Genomic DNA, 17,455 nt, shown 5'->3' with positions numbered 1-17,455 from the left:
TCATTTTTAATGATCCTGTTAGAAACGTGTTTTGTATGATAACTGCAAAGCGTGTGTAAACAGTGCCTTAATTTGTCTGAAACTGACCGACTTCACAGTAAGCTTACTCTAATGATTTAAAAGCAGTGTAGACCTGTAAAACTCCAAATCCCAGTCAACATCTGCACATGTTTAATTAGAAAAACATAATACTTCAAACACACCTAATGCCTCAGATTATTTGTAAATATTATTTCAATGAAAGTGACTTACATCAGTGGCTCTCTTCACTCACTGACATATAATATAGTGTATTCATACAGCTTACTAAAAGTCACTACTCAGTTTTCTAACACATCAGTGTTTTTGTTCAGGCATGCTCCACAGTATTATCCGTAATATATGAATCACAAATAGTTTTACTCACCTACGTCATTGGAGATCAATACAGGAACAGGGTGATAGCTCAACAGACTGGCTGGATGGATGATAAATTTATAGAGAGGTAGGTATGTAAGTGGACGGTTGTGTTCAGGCATTTATTATTAATTCATTAGTCTTGTTTTTTATCTTCAGTAGATGAATCATCGTTAGTTTTTTTTCCACCTACGTCAGAATAAGATCAAGACAGGAACACTAAGCTATTGTTGTATTGTTTATGCTCTTGTGAGAAGATCTATAGTAAGGCTACAAGGTTTTCACAGGAATTCTACAGCACTGACAGTGAATTCGGACAATACTGCATAAGTAATAGAACACAGTGGTCAAATGAAAAAAAAAAATCATGGGTGGACGGACAGTTCTGTTTCTCTTATTTTGTTTCTCTTATTTATAGGTATATGTTTGAATAAAATTATTATTGTTGTTTTATTCTTTAAACTACAGACAACATTTCTCACAAATTCCAAAAAAAAAATATGATCATTTAGAGCATTTATTTGCAGAAAAGGTGAAATGGCTGGAATAACAAAAACGACCTCAAATAATGAAATTTATAATAAGAAAACAAGTTCATATTTATAAAGTTTTAAGAGTTCAGAAAGAGTTTGGTGAAATAACCCTATTTTTTAATCACAGTTTTCAAGCATCTTGGCATGTTCTCCTCCACCAGTCTTACACACTGCTTTTGGACAAGTTTTATGCCACTCCTGGTGCAAAAATCCAAGCAGTTCAGCTTGTTTTGGTGGTTTGTGATCATCCGTCTTCCTTTTGAGTAAATTGCAGGTATAGAGTTTTTCGATTTGGTCAAATCAAAGAAACGTATCGTTTTAAGTGGCCCTCTTTTTTTGCAGAGCTGTATATTATGCACATGCATAAATACGTCAGACTGCAATTATATGCAGCAGCACTATGTGATATCTGTGTAGCCTATAGCTAATTACGTCAGTATGTGTGTGTGTGTAGATGCGTTTCGTGGGCGGGGGGTTACTTCAGGTCATTAACTGGTCGGTGGCACGTGGTCTTTAGTAACTGGTGTAGGATGCTGCTGTGTGTGTGTGTGTGTGTGTGTGTGTGTGTGTGTAATAATCTCAGGTTTAGAGTTAGCTGTGGGTCCTCTGTAGTCTCTGTGGATAAGACTACTGGCCGCAGTTCGGTTTCTCCGGGCGGTCTGACCAGCGCGGCTCTCTGGCCGGCTCTCCGACGGGCTGCTGTCCCTCTGCCCGGTCAGTGCGGACCGCAGACCGGCGCTGGAGCTCGGGCTGTAGCCTCGCTGGCGGCGCGCGGCAGTGACCTGCAGTGCGCGCGCGGCCGGGGTCCTGTCAGGGCGAGCTGGCACCGCTCCACACACGGGATTAGAAACATTATGTAAAAGAGTTTTGAGGCGTATGGAAGTAGGTTGGCCGGTGTCTGCGTGCTCCACGTGACCGCGCTGAGGCTGGCTGACTGGCTGGCTGCACTGCAGCGCTCCTGCTGAAAGGGGGCGCTCCGTGCCTCTTCCAGACCACAGCCAGCAGCAGCCTGTAGACCACTGGACCACAGTGGAGGAGCATGCAGACCCATTCAGCTCCTGCTCTTACCTCTCTGCACTGCTGCTGCTGTTCTCTGCAGGTATTCTACACATTACAAAAACCTCACACCTCAGTCTTCTCAGTCTAAAGATCATTATACTGGCACCTGACCTTAAAAGATTATATGTACTGTATGTGTTTAGCTCTGTCATGACTCTTCTCTCCTGTTGCTTATTAATTGTGGTCCAGCAGACTTAAGGGCTGGCGCTATGACCAAGAGATCGCTGGTTCGAATCCTGGTCATGCTGCTTGCCATCAGCTTCTGGAGCCCTGAGAGAGCACAAATGGCCCTGCTCTGTCTGGGTGGGTAGATGGCGCTCTCTCCCCACATCACTCCTAGGGTGATGTCGATCAGCACAAGACGTCTGTGAGCTGATGTATCAGAAGTGAGGTGCTGCACTTTCCTCCAAGCACGCTGTGATGCTACTTGGCAATGCTGCATCTACAGCAGTTCGTAAAGAGGCAGTGGCTGACTTTCCATGTATCGGAGGAGGCATGTGCTCCTCCTTCACCCTCCTGGTGTGGTGGAGTCCTAATCAGTGGGTTGGGTAATTGGCCTTGTAAATTGGGGAGAAAATGGGGTAAACATAACATACCCTATGCTAGTCAAGAACTAGCATCCCAGTACAGGGTATATTTTTTCCATAGGGTATGATTCGTTCAGATAGCAGGATTCGTTCAGACTATGGACTCCTTCCCAAAATAATTACTTATCTCAGTGGTTCTCAAACACATCTGTGAACACTCAAGGACTAAGGCAGAGGCAGGCAGGGCTAAGGCAGAGACAAGACAGAATACTAAATAAAATACTTAAATTAATTACTATTGTGTCACACCCTTGACAAAGGCCATTTTCCTAAAGGGGTAGAATGATCTGATCAGCTAAGGGGTGTAGGTGGTTTTGCCACAGATAGCCAGCATCATGACAAACTGATTTGGGCAAAAAGTACATTTTGCCAAATAATGGTTAGTTTTTGTAGGTTACGTTATGATATTTAAGAATTTCTTTACATATAAAGCACTTTGAGATTTGAGATTTTGAAAGCAAACTGAAATTGCTTAAAAATATTGTTATATTTTGTAAATAGTGTTTGGTCTTATATATATGACTGTGCATACAGTCAGTACATTTCATTTAGCATATGTAATGAAGCAATGAATATGTGACTGAATTTTCCAAAATTCTAAATATTACTTCCATTTATACAAAGCTCTTTTTTCATGGCTTCAGATGTAATTGGACAATTGACTAATAAGCAGGATCAACCAGGTGGTCTTTTTCTCATTAAATTTAAACAAATTACCACAATGTAGTAATAAGGTCTAGTGTTGATTACAACTATTGTATTTGCATTGAGTGGCTGTTCTGGAGAGCTCTTAATATGCAGTCCAAAGAGGTGTCAATACAGAGAGAGAGAGGCCATCATTAACTTGAGACCAGAAACTTCAGGAGTGGCCAATCCAATATATATTAAATAAGGGGATGCATTAGTGAACTTAGCAACACAAAAAGGCCCAGGAGACCAATCAAGCATTATCTGAAAAAAAAAAATAAACAGTCACAACAGCTAATTAAATAGTGAACACTCTTGAGAAGAGTTGATGTATCATTGTCAAAGTCTACAATCGAGAGATGCCTTTATTAATTAAAACCCTAATACTCATAAGGATTACTGTTTGGTAGCTTCATGCAAAGAAATGCAAACTTTCTAAGGTGTTTCTAAGTCATACCAGTGGGGATACAAGTTTTGGGTTTTGCAAAGTTTACAAGGTTTGATGGATTACCTCTAGCAGACCACTTAAAAATGATTAGTTTCTTTGATTTTGACAAATTGAAAACCTCTGGAATATAATCAAGAGAAAGATGGATGATCACATGCCATCAAACCAAGCTGCACTGCTTGGGTTTTTGCACCAGGTGTGGCAAAAAGTTATCCAAAAGCAGTGTGTAAGACTGGTGGAGGAGAACATGCCAAAATGCATGTGGTCCAGAGCTGTATATCCAAAGCAACCCAAGTATTTATTAAAGCAAATAAACAAAATGCTTTACATGGTTACTTTCAGTTTGGGTCCTAACTTTCAGTTCATTCATTAATTCTAAACATATTACAGACTATAGTACTATTACACTTCTGGACTTTGTTTCATTCACAGACTCAATTTCCCAGAATGCGCCACCGAGATGCATGAGTACTACAACCAAACAGAAATCTGTTTAACTTGTCAAAGTGTTAGTATTAGTATTATGCTTTCATTCTTCTTGAAATGAGTCTCTGCTGCCAACCACTTGTCCATTTTAGCAGCAGTGCAGTAAAAATAGCAGCAACTGATAAACCCATCATTGGGGCAGCTGTGGTATTTGGCATTTAGACAGCAGTGTAAATACGGTGAAGGGAAATAAGGCAAAGTGCCCCAGTTCTGCTATAAACCCTCCAAGGTCCCTTTTATGTGCCCTTCAACAACTTCATAGATGTATTGTTCCAGAACAGGTGGGGAGTATTAGGACTTCAGAATTGGGACTGGGCTTTTTATCCATTCTATTTCACCTGAAAATCGATTCAAAACACTTTTTCCCATTTGGTTCTGGTAACTGGTTTGTTCGCTAAATTAGCTGCCTTACTTGATTAGTTGGCTAAGAAAACTCTGTAGACTCTGGATATATAATAATCCCATCATAAGCAGCCACTGGTTATGCTTTTAAACTGCTATGCAATTTTTTTGATGGTTTTGACAATTACTGATCAGATCACCCAGGAGGCTTGTTAGTGTCACATGTCAACGAAGCCTAAATGTTCCTTAGTATTATTTTTGTTTGGCTTCAGACATTCTCAAACAAAACCCTGGTCTACAATAGTCTTTCTACAGCCGGTATCCTCAGGATGTCCTCTCCTTTGAATCAGAGCTGTTTTTTCAGCAAAGTGAAAGACTTGTGAGATGTGAGACTATAATAACACTGAGATGAACATTCTTCGGTTGTGTTAGTGTGAAGGTAAGCAAATACCACACGTCCGAGCTTCCTGTGGAAAGTTACACCAGTAATAGTTCCAGTAACTTCTTGGTACACCAGTAATGCCTCAAGTTGTTGTTAGGCGACAGTTGGGCCCGGAGTTTGGTTATGTAACGTCTGCCTAGAGTAAATTTTCAGCACGCTCAGGCTGTTTGTATCCAGCGGTATCTGAGATCTTTTAAGCTTTTTTTGGAGGACTTTATCTTTTCCAAAGAACTCCAGAGAGCAAGAGCTGCCATGAAAGCATGAAAAAAAAAACACAATTCAATGAACTGTGCTTGCCTGAATTTCCAGTCAGGTATTTCTTTTGTTGTTGATGCCAATCCACTCCCAGGAGTTATGTAATCAAGCTGAAAGCTCACAGGTTTTTAGATAGCCCCGATAAAGCCATGTGTTTGGCATAGCAACTTAACGGACACGAGAGGAACCACAGAGTGACCAAATTGTCTCCTGCTGATGACTGGATTGATTACATTAACTGCGCTCATTGCTATCATGTGGAAGATGTTTCAGATTCCCTCTGGCATCACCCATGTTTCTCATTTCTACTATATCTCAACACGCCTTCGCTTTTTCAGACCACAGAGAGCACAAAATAGTAGAAGCAGCTGGCTGGTTCTAATGAGATGGCCCCTGAGACAGGAGATGCATGCTGGTGGTGGTAGTGGTCCCATCCTTATTTGTAGTTGTTTTTTACTGGAATTGGAGTCACTTTGAAAAGAATACGGATCCCATTAGTACAATAAAGTGGTCCATTGATTTATAAATACAGAGAATCCTTTCAAAAAGGTTCTATAAATGATCTACAAGGTTTGTCATTATTAAGAAGAACAATTTGGTTCTGTTTTGTTATGGTCCTTTATAGTGTTAAATAATACCTTTGAGGTTTCCCTTTTTTAAAGATGCAGAGTCAGGTGTATAATGTCTAATGCCAGGTGTGGGCCAGAGGGGTATAAAGCCCCTATAGAACTGAGGAATTGTGTTCTCTGAAATCGGTCCCCAGGTGCCCCATCCAATACTACTTTTTTGAAGAGGTGAGGAGTTGAAGATAAAATGGGGTGGTGATAATAAAACTTAATAATGCTCCTGTCAATGGATGCAATCAAATCCTCACACCAATGCTTCAAAATTTTGTGGACTCCAACAAAAATTGTAATACCCTTAAAATCTGTTTAGAATTTCCTTATTTTCCATCCATCTGATACCCACTATCAGATCCCACTTGAACTCTGGTATACCACATTGCCTTGCTATGAGCACACTGACCAGTCTTTAACTTCACTCACAAGATAACACCTCACAATTTATTATGCAAGAGAGGGTTTTTGTAAGCATTTCCCTGACATAACACTTCACAGTCAATTTCAATGCTACTATTCCATGACCTTCGACAAATACATTAATTCCGTTGCTATGTTGAACCATTTTTATGTTTCTGTAAAGATTTTGTGTCATAGAGAATAAATGATACAAAAAACATATGCATTCCAGCTGTTATTTGATTATTATGGAATTATCATAAAAAAAAAACCATGTATTTTCAAAATGATAATTCTATTTTTGTGGTAAATTAAAGTAAGTTTATGTATTTTATTCAAATAAATGCTGTGATGTTTTATTTTAGATAAAAATCTCTTTAATTAAAGCTATTAAATAGAGTTTATCCTGTCTTTTTAGAGTTACTGGCTGTACTGTCCAGAGAAAGCTTTGTTCTAGTTTTTTAAGCATTGGTTTAATTTAATTGCACACACCTCATTTCCAACTCCCCAACTCATGCAAAAGTATTGGATCCAGCCATTTCAATCCAGAGAACACAGTTCCAACTGAGAACCTGAAATTCTCAGAAGTGCTCTGAGATCACATGAATCAGGTCTCTGAATTTTTTGATTAAGCCTGAAAGGAAACTTCATGCTTCATGTAGGCATTTTTCCACTTGCCATGTGTAATTAGTTACGCAGGATTACAAGTTCCAGGTGGGCTAAACCGTCTCGTTTCTCTGTAGGCCTCCCGAGATACGTCCAGCTGCCTATAGACCAAAACCACAGACATGTATATTAGCATGTCTCCACATGAGGGCATAGGAACTTGGCTGTGCCTAATGTTGTCCTCCCCCTATAGCTGTGCGTCAGAGCTGTTACTGTAAGTCCTAAAATTGGCACGTGAATGTGAAAGTTTGGAGAGCCCTCGTCCTCTGCACATTTTTAGTCTGTGATGTAAAGTTTGCCTGTAGGCAAAGCCTAGCACCTCCCAGACGTTTGGACAAGTGGAAACCACCGTGCAGTCTACAAGACTCCATATGTCAGATCTCTTTGTAGAGAAATGTTCCAGTCTTCATTCTATGACCACTGAGAGGCAAGAACTTAACCTGATCTTTATGTAACCTGTATGTGTATATAAAAAGTGTGTATGAACTAAAAAATACTATTATCACCAAAGATCCTCCTGATCAAAGGCAGCATGATTTTCCCACTCCAGTAACAATATATCAAATGAATAAAATAGAAGTCTGACAACCTTAGATTAAATAATACACATACAGCTCTGGACAAAATTGAGAGACCACTATATATAATATTTGGTGGAATAACCCTGGTTTTAATCAGAGTTTTCATGCATCTTGGCATGTTCTCCTCCACCAGTTTTACACACTGCTTTTGGATAACTTTATGCCACTCCTGGTGCAAATATTTAAGCAATTCAGCTTGATTTGATGGCTTGTGATCATCCACTTTCCTCTTGATTATATTCCAGAGGTTTTCAATTTGGTAAAATCAAAGAAACTCATCATTTTAAGTGGTTTCTTATTTTTTTGTTCAGAGCTGTATATAGAGGCCGATGCGTTCTCTCTCTCTCTCTCTCTCTCTCTCTCTCTTTATTTCTCTTGTTTATCTTTTTCTTTCTCTTTCTCCCCCTCTCTCGCTATCTCAATCTCACTATCCACCCACCCACTTATGCATCCATCTTACCTGTCTGCCTACTCCAAACCAATTCATTCACCCACTCGTTTTTTTTTCTTTCTTTTACTTTGCCTGTATCTCTATTGCTCTCTTTATTACAATCTTTTCTGTCTATCTTTTTTTCCTCTCCTTTTCTCTCTCTTACTTGTCTGTTTTTCTCTCTCTTGTTGTCTTTGTCTCTCTCTCTGTCCTTCTGATAGCCTGTCACTTATTCTTTCTCTCCCATCTTCTTATTATCTCACCATCTGACTGTGGCCTCTCTTTCCAGTTCTGTTTTCCCTCCTTATCTTTCTCTCTTTCTTACTGTGTCTTTCTATTTGCCTATATCTCTCCTTTCTTTCATTCTGCTTGTCCCCCTTATCTTTTTTATCTTATCCGTCTTTCTGTCTCTCTCTCTCTTTCTCTATGTCTCTTTTTTCTGTCTCTACCTGCCTCTCAATCTCTGTCTTACCCTTTCTTTTCTGTTCTCTCCCTCTCTCATCACTCTCTCACCTCATCCCCTCTCTCTCTCTTTCTGTGTTCCTGGGTGGAATGCAAAGGCAGCTGAGGCCACAAGCTGTTTTTTTTTTTTTTTTTTTTTGAGAGAGAGAAATGTTGGTGGGAAGTCACGTTGTAGTGAGGCTCACGGGCTGAGCGGAAAAGGAGGGGGCTGATTTATGTCATCCAGGAATCAGTGCTGCTTTTTTACACTCTTCCAGCCATCGTCATTCCTATCACATCTGTGTGCTGAGCCTCCTGAATATTTCAGAAGGCCTTCACGTATCTGTCTTGATTCATAAGATTTTGGCGACCCTTGCGCGCATCTGTGCCCTGAGTGTCCTTGTTCATCGTGTGAATTAGTTGAGACTGTCGCTAATGGTGTCTATGGATTTGTGTATGTGTTTATGGGCGAGTTGTCGTCGCTTAAACCTCACAGGTGAAGACTCCACAGCTAGAAATGGAGCTCTTAATGGATGGAGAGGGGAAAGGGTGAAAAAAGACGTGAGAAGGAATGAATAGGCCCTGCTTTATGTGATGTTGCTTCCTTGTGAATTCTCTTAAAATTGACACCCTCTTTCACCTGTTAACACGATAATAGTGTATTTCAGATCTATCAGGTCTAAATTGGATTTCTCTATGAGGGAAATACAGTATATGCCACTGTTGGAAAAAGCAGATATGAAACAAAAATCAGAATATCAGGATGTAATCATTATTGTGGGCAATGCACCGTGATATCATATTTTGAGATGCTACCCCTACTAATAAAATTATTATTATTACTACTACCAGCTATTTAAATCATACTTTACCGCTGTCAATGTAGCTTGACCTCCGCAGTTGAGAAAGCTTTCTGGGTTTGTGTGCGTTTTGATGACACTCCCAACCGTTACCATGCAATATTACCAATGAGATGATGTCACAGACTCTATGAAAATGGGTTGAGTCTCTAGTGAAAGCAGAGCCTCTTGTTTGTTTTTTTTTAGCAGGCGAATTTTCTGGATTTTACAATACCCTGATAATATAAGAGCAGATGAAGGAAGGCATGGCCAAATGGAAGAGTGTGAAAGAATATGAAGCATTCATTTTTAGTCTGAGATTCTGGAGATCTAGTGTACAATGTAGAGGCAGGAAGGATCATATGCTCATTCAGTTCAGCCTGTCCAATTTGTATTCAGCACAGGACACAGTGACCATCATCAGATGATAACATGGCAGGAAACTGTAAACCCTCCCATAATAGTGCAGCAAGGACTGAGAGATATGACTTACCGTATTTTTAACACTATAAGGTGCACTATAAATGAACCTCTATTTTCTGGTCTATTTTCTTACATAAGGCGCACTGGATTATAAGGCGCATTTTAAGAGACACTATGAGGAACTTATAGCTAACTAAGTTAAGTAAAGCTAAGATAAGTAAATAAAACTGTAATAAAAAAAAGATTTTATTTATTTTTATTTCATTTTAAAGTCAAACAACACTGGATGTTAATCTACACAGATTTATCTCCTTAAAACTGTGTATTTGGGTGAGTGAAGCGCTTCTGTTTGTTTATAGCAAGCTTAGATTCACAAATTTCTCTTGCACTAAGGCTAGAGCATTAGCATTTGTGGCTAACCACTAGCGATTAGCAGCTAATGCCACTCAACAGTGCTACACTGAGGAACCCTGAGTGTTCCAGTAAGCCAGGGCGATTTTAGCCAGCAGTTGATCACATGTAGCTTGTTTTAACACAGTAAATGTGCAAACTACAGTCCAATATACTACCCTCTGAAGTGCGAAAGTGCTAGCACGGTTAGTGGATAATGCTAATGCTGCTTCATCAGTGCTAGCCGGGTTTAGCAGCAGGCTACAGGCTGATAATACTTACTTCTGAACGAGGAAATAGCGGTTAGCGGCTATTGCTAATGCCACGGTAGCCCCCGGTGCTGGAAAACTAAACTGAAACTCCTGTATAAAGCTGCACTTCAGCAGAGTGGCTTTATTGCTACTTACAACCTGACTAGTAAAATCCATCCATAAGGTGCACTGGATTATAAGGCGCACTGCCAATTTTTTGGAAAATTAAAGGATTTTAAGTGCGCCTAGTGCAAAAAATATGGTAAGTTAAGAGATAAAAGAGGATACATGGTGGGGGGGGGGGGACTGAAAAAAATAGTTTTGAACATGTAAACAAGGTAGAGATTGAAGGTATAGGACATTTTATTGGGAGGAGGAGCTTCATGAATACAGTTTTGTTAGTTTTTTAAAGGAGTGATTTTGATTTCTTTAGCTGAATTAATCTGCTATGTCGGTACAGTACACTCATTTACTAAATTTATCAGAGCGTAAATTGTCTGAAGAGCCTAAAGAGTTTTGTTTCTTTCTTCTCTTATACAAACATATCCTGATGGCATGATTCTGACCCACAAACTATAGTTTAAACACAATTTTCTTTATTCTAAAAGAATAGAAAACACACTAAAGCCACATTGGACCAATGAAATAATGCCCGCACATCATACTGTCCATGCAGATGAATATTCTGAAGATTTATAACACTCTCTGTTTCACAGGTGAACAGACACTGTGAAAACTACAAGAAAACATTGTATTGTTTAAGATATGCATTTATTAGTCCTTTTAATGTCTCTATAGCTAGTGATGTACTTTGTAGTAGCTGTATCAACTCAAATATTGATGACTGAATAAGACAACATAAAAATATGCATTTTATGCCATCAAGCTGCATCAGCAGAGGGAGCAAAATTGGCCCTGCTCCCTCCAGGGAGGTAGATGGCGCTGTCTCCCCACATCACTCCTAGGGTGTCCACAACACAGGGCGTCTGTGAGCTGATGCATGGAAACCGAGCCGCTGCGCTTTCCTCCAAGCGCACTGGCTATTCGGCAATGCTGCATCAGCAGCAGCTCGAAAAGTGGCTGGCTTCACATGTATCGGAGGAAGCATGTGTTAGTCTTCACCCTCCTGGTGTTGGGCCATTACTAGTGATAGGGGGAGTCGTAATAAGTGGGTTGGGTAATTGGCCATGTAAATTGGGGAGAAAATAGAAAAATAATTAGAAATAAAATTATAAAAAAATATATGCATTTTAATAAAAATCTCTCTAATTTATTCACACTAATAGTAATTTTCTAAAAGAACTGTCCTGATAATCAACAGGTTTTCTGCTAGAGTTTAGAGAGAAGCACTGCAGATTTTGTCTGTGGTAATCAGTCATGCACTACAGATGCAGCGAAATGAGATAAATAGAAATGGCTGGAGTATTCCTTTACAAAGGCATTCCACTGAAAGGCTCTTTAGACAACCAAAGGTAGTCCTTCTATGGCACTGCTCAAAATAATTCTTTTGGCATCTAACTGTGTAGGGCTTAATGCCTGTGTAAAATATCACTATTCTTTGTAGGGGGTGCGGAGTGAATAGATGTACTCAGTGTGAGGTGAAATAGATTTCTGGAACTCGGAGAGAGACGCCTCAAAGCTTTGAAGAGTCTCTATTCTGCTCAAACATCAGGCCGTATTTCAGTGCCAGCATTTCTTCTTCCATGGTTTTCCAGGTCTGCTTTCTTTTCGGTTTAAGTGGGGTAAAACCAGTCTAAATCAAACAGCACGCTTGTCTGTCATACAAGATGAATTCTGTGTAAGCTTTGTGTAGAAATTAGAAGGCCAGTAAAAACACAGCCACAGTCCTGCAGACACAGCCCACTTGTCTGGTGGAGACACTGAGCAGATTTATAATCATAAGGGCAATATATGAGGATTATCATACTGCTGGAGCGAGTTTATGATGTCTTGAATGTCTTACGTTTCTGAAAATATATCATGAGGCTTCTTCACTTAAGCAGCGAGAAAAGTAATCACAGATCTGAGCTATGAGTTTAAGACATAAAGGAATTTGATGAGAGACTAAGAGACTGTAGAAAAAGCATGGACAGTGCTGCGTCTATAAAAAGTGAAACCTTCACAAGTCTAGCACCTTTTCTTCTAGCTGGTTGCAGTATGATGCAGTATGGAGCTTCACCCATCCTCATATGATTCAACATACGTTTTCTATGCTCTGTCTTTACATCTTCTGTATCTTGTTTCATTTTTTTTTAAAGAAATTGCTATATTGTAAGAAGGCAGGGGTATACCTAGGAATTAAGTGAGTTACAGCTTTAACTGGAACAGGCTGCATTACATAAAGTAGCAAGATTGTAGTTGAGCTGTCAGGGAACTAGCTAGTTTATCATACTGTTGTTAATCATGTAATATGATTAACAGTATCATGTAGTGTTGAGCATTGGCTGCATTAAAAAAACAGTATGTACTAAGTTCTCTGATGTTATCATAAAGTGGCCAATGTGCTCTAGTTAGTTGTAAGCTGGACAGCTAAAATTGGTGTAGATAGATGTGCTATATTCAGTAGTATTTGTATGTAGCCAGCACTCTCGCCAAACACATTTGAGTCCAAATATCATTTAAAACATTGTTTTATGTCCTTTTTTGTCACCAGTGCAGGTGTAATAAAATACATGAACTGTTGAAACATTTTACATTTGCTTCTGTCTATTAGGCTGCGAAGTGAACTCAATGAAGGCGGTTTGAGACATGCTTGGTCTGGGAGAAGGAGGCTGGTCTTCTAAATGAGCAGGTGAGTCTGGCTCTGTCTCTGGTCTCTAATGTACAAACTTTGGTTACAAATGTACAACAACATGGTGGACAATTGTGGCATAATTTCTATAGAATGGAACATCCATACTTTTCTACAGTCACTGAAATAGCATACCAGGCTGTGCTGTTAACTCAATGAAGGCAGTCTGAGACATGCAAGTCTGAATCCGCCTCTGGTCTTTGTTGCACAGATTATGATTGCAAATTTAACAATATCTTGACAATTTAGGTTTATTTTTTTTTTATAGAAAAAGGAAATGGAATGACCATGCATTTCTACACTCATTGAAAGAGAATACCAGGCTGTTCTGTAGACTCAGTGAAGGCGGTCTGAGACATGTTTGGACTGGGAGAAGGAGGTGGCTCTACCAAAGAAGTAGGTCTCTACTGCACAGACGACTCTGGTTGCAAATCTATAGTTGCAACATGGCAGAAAAAATGGCATGAATTTCTAAAGAACAGATATGAATAAAACCACAGCATCAGTGCTTGTCTACAGTGATTCCTGTGCACTAATAAGGAGACACAGATATCTTACGGACAACAGTGCACAACAGTTTAAACCAGATAAATCAGTTTGACAGCAGCAGGAACTATAGAGTGGAGTGGTTTGACAGGTTTAATGAAAGTGATTGACTTAATACAGAATATTAAAAATAATTGTCACTTCCTGTTCCAAACACACTTGAAGCAAACAAGCTGTGACAGCTGACACCACGGTGATGGTTCACTTTTTTCAACCTAAAGCTACAGTTTTTTCTCTCTGTGTCTTTTCCTCTCGTTTTTTCTTCACATGAAATGGCACTTCAGTTCTACTGGTCATGTTCATCACTGCTCATTTTCTAGGCCTCATTCTCAGCATCTGTGTCTTCATTTGAAAAGCAAATGATGCTGATGAAACCCTCTAGACAATAGGGTGCTGTAAGCAGGCTAATTGATCATAATCAGCTGTATTGTAGTATGCAAAACAGTCGTATACTGATTAGAAGCCAGTGGCTGTGGTTTGAGGGAATGTACTGTATAAAGGAGAAAAACATGAATATAAGCATTTTGCTCAAATGACTCTTCTGGAATGTAGTAGGCATGCAATGATGCTTACACTGTTAGTGATATTGTATTGTTTTTATATATAGCTTTGAAGACTCTTATGTGTCCCTGTGACATCTAAGGTATATGCAATACCTTATAGCCTATTGTAAAAAATAAAATTAACAACGCAAGCTTTTATTACCTTAAATTCTTTAGAATTGACAACAAATGTACTTATATATATTTATATATTTTGTAAGAAACCTGGAATCAGCCTCTTATTGTTTCTGTTCATGTTTTGTGTGAAGGTCCTGTTATTCAACCATATTGACCCATCCAGACTGTATATTGTACATTACTGTTTGATTCCTTATTGTTTGATTCTTTGTTTTATGGCTTAACTGTGAACTGTCTGTTTTAAATGTTGAAACTGATGTTTAGGCTGCTGTCTTGGCCAGGCTTCCCTTGAAAAAGAGATCATTGTGTCTCAATGGGACCGACCTGGTTAAATAAAGGCTAAATAAAAAAAATATATATATATATATATTAGATATAGATAAACAAACACTAATTGTTAAAGAAATAGTTGCACAAAAGATGAAAAAGTTACCAGAAACAATAAATGATTTAAGATTAAGACTGGTATGTGTAAGATGTCTTAGTATGGACTTGTAGAGGTTCCTAGGGGTGATGGCTAATCCATCCCATGACGCTTAAATATATACAGAGTTCCTGCAGACTGTGTGGTATCCAAACGCATTTTTGATATTTTGAGTGTATATTAAAATTAAAAGATAGAGAGATAGAGAGAGAGCGCGAGAGAGAGATAGATAGATAGATAAATAGACAGACAGATAGATAGATCATCAGTCTTCCTCTTGATTATATTCTAGAGGTTTTCAATTTAGTAAAATCAAAGATACTCATCATTTTTAAGTGGTCTCATTTTTTTCCAGAATTGTATGTGTATATACTGTATCTCAATATTGAGCTTTAAGTCTGGATCATATGGGATTCATTTTAGTCTAAGTAATTGATTTGAAACCTTAGACGAAACGGACCGGGCGTATCACTAATCAGCTCACAGGAGGACTAGTAATTATCAACATTGATCTGTAATCAATAAGGCGTGAAGACTGCAGAGCTCCGGGTGCCGTGCTCTGCTGCAGCAGAAACAAAGCTTCACTTTAAATTGTCTAGACAAATAAATTGAGTTTTTTTTTACTTACACAGAATGGCTCTGCACTCTCTGTGGTATCTGGGAGTGTGTGTGTGTGTGTGTGTGTGTGTGTGTGTGTGTGTGTGTGTGTGTGTATGTGTATGAGGGAGGGGGAGAGTTAGTGAGTGTATGTATGTATGTGTTTATGTCTGTGTCAGTGTGTATACGTGTTGTGTTGAATTAAAGCTGCGCTTGGTGCCAGAGTCTGGCCGGCAGAAAGTGCTTCTCTCACTCAGTGGAAGATCAGATGATAGCGGGGAGGAAGCGGAGGGTAATGGAGAGTGGAGTGTGTTTGAGAGGAGGGTTGAAACGGGGGGAGGGTCAGAATGTCCCGAGTGGTGAAATATAAAACGTGCCTCTCCCCCGGGTTCTATAAGGCCCATACTCCAACAATACAGAGCCAATATTGTACAATGCCTATCCTTCTCCTGCTTGTTGTGAAGACAGGATAGGTGATTGATTTCCCATCCTCCTTTTTCCTGCTGCATTGCGTATACATTACACCCTTAGCAAAGAGTGCTCTACATACTTTCCAAAGCTTACAAAAATCCCATGTACAGCACTAAGATATGAATCACGACAGTGGCCCCCATTTTGGTGCAAAAGAGCTTTTTTTTTTACAAAAAAGAAAGAAAAATGAAACATAAAGAATAAAGATTACAAACAATGCAAAACAATCTGTACGGATGTCCGCACAAAGCATGATGCAGAACAAAGAAATACGCAGGGTTTACGTATAGCCAGGGAAACACAAAACACCTAAGGTAGTAAAAAACTAGACACAGGTGACAGGGCGGGGCTATGGTGGAGACAAGACACCAACAAAACAGAGACATGTGCTCAAAAGCACATGGGGAGAAAAACAAGGTAGAGAAGACATGTAAACAGACAGGCAAGAAAACAAGACAGAAACAAAAAAGACCAGTACTTTGACTTCTAACACTAACGCAACTACTATTACTAGAACAACCACTATTGCCATTACCACCACTATTCCTACTACAACTTACCACCATAGCTACTCCAGCTAATATGACAACTAGTAATATTACCAACATAAGTATCCCTGTTACACCTACTACTTTTACTACTGCTACTACTACAATAACCATACTATTACCATTAACACCAATACAACACTACTACTACCACTACAACATCATACTTAAAATGATTAAAATTAAACTAAAATGATTGCTACTCCTTCAACTACTCCCACCAACACTACTACCACTACATTTCTACTACATCTGCCATGACTACTACTACTTCCAACACATGTACTTCAAATACTAGTGTTACTAGTATCACCACTACTACTACTAGCACCAGTAATACCAATACACCAATATTTACTGCTATTTCTCCATACGTAACTCCTACAGTACAACCATCACCACCAGCATTACTAGCATTACTACCACCACCAATTATGCAGCTCTGGATTTGCTATTTATAAGTATATATTGCTGAGGAAAATTAACATTGTTCTATACACTACGGACAACATTTCTCCCAAATTCCAAATAAAAAAATATTTTGTCATTTAGAGCATTTATTTGCTCTAAAAAGGTTGCAAAGCTTTCAGACCTCAAATAATTCAGAGAAAACAAGTTCATATACATAAAGTTTTAAGAGTTAAAAAAAAATTTGGTAGAATAACCCGTTTTTTTAATCACAGTTTTCAGTTGCATCTTGGCATGTTCTCCTCCACCAGTCTTACACACTGCTTTTGGAAACTACGACTGCTACTACCACTACTAGTAAAAATACTTTTGTTCCAACCACAACCAATGCTACTTTTAATTCTTCTACCATTCATGCTACTTTTACATATTATACTCCTACTAATACTGCTTCTACTGTCACACAGAACAGTGTCTATCTTCTGAACTACTTGGAAACATTTCTGAAAAAGTCGTTTCTGATGGCATGTCCTATATACCATCTATAATCATTGTCTACCAAACCCATTTTAGGAAGAAAGTACAGAGTGAAATAGAGAAAAGTAAAAATGTAGGACAGAGCTGTTGGGGGCATTTGGGATTGGGGTTGGGGGTGGCGTCACACATTCAGGATAAAGAGGAAAGGTAGAGTGAAGGTAAACGTGATATCTGATCC

The 17,455-nt window shown here is 39.1% G+C and overlaps 1 long non-coding RNA gene across 1 annotated transcript; it reads left to right on the top strand.

Annotated features, from left to right (window-relative positions):
- Positions 1-1,103: 1,103 nt before the first annotated feature.
- LOC103025699 (uncharacterized) lies at positions 1,104-17,225 on the top strand. The gene is made up of 3 exons (XR_002650251.2): positions 1,104-2,028; positions 12,989-13,066; positions 13,335-17,225. It is a non-coding gene; the product is annotated as an uncharacterized LOC103025699 (long non-coding RNA).
- Positions 17,226-17,455: the final 230 nt, after the last annotated feature.

Source organism: Astyanax mexicanus, chromosome 2 (genome assembly GCF_023375975.1).
Source record: "Astyanax mexicanus isolate ESR-SI-001 chromosome 2, AstMex3_surface, whole genome shotgun sequence".
Classification (NCBI taxonomy): Eukaryota; Metazoa; Chordata; class Actinopteri; order Characiformes; family Acestrorhamphidae; genus Astyanax; species Astyanax mexicanus.
This window is presented reverse-complemented; position numbering and strand designations above follow the sequence as displayed.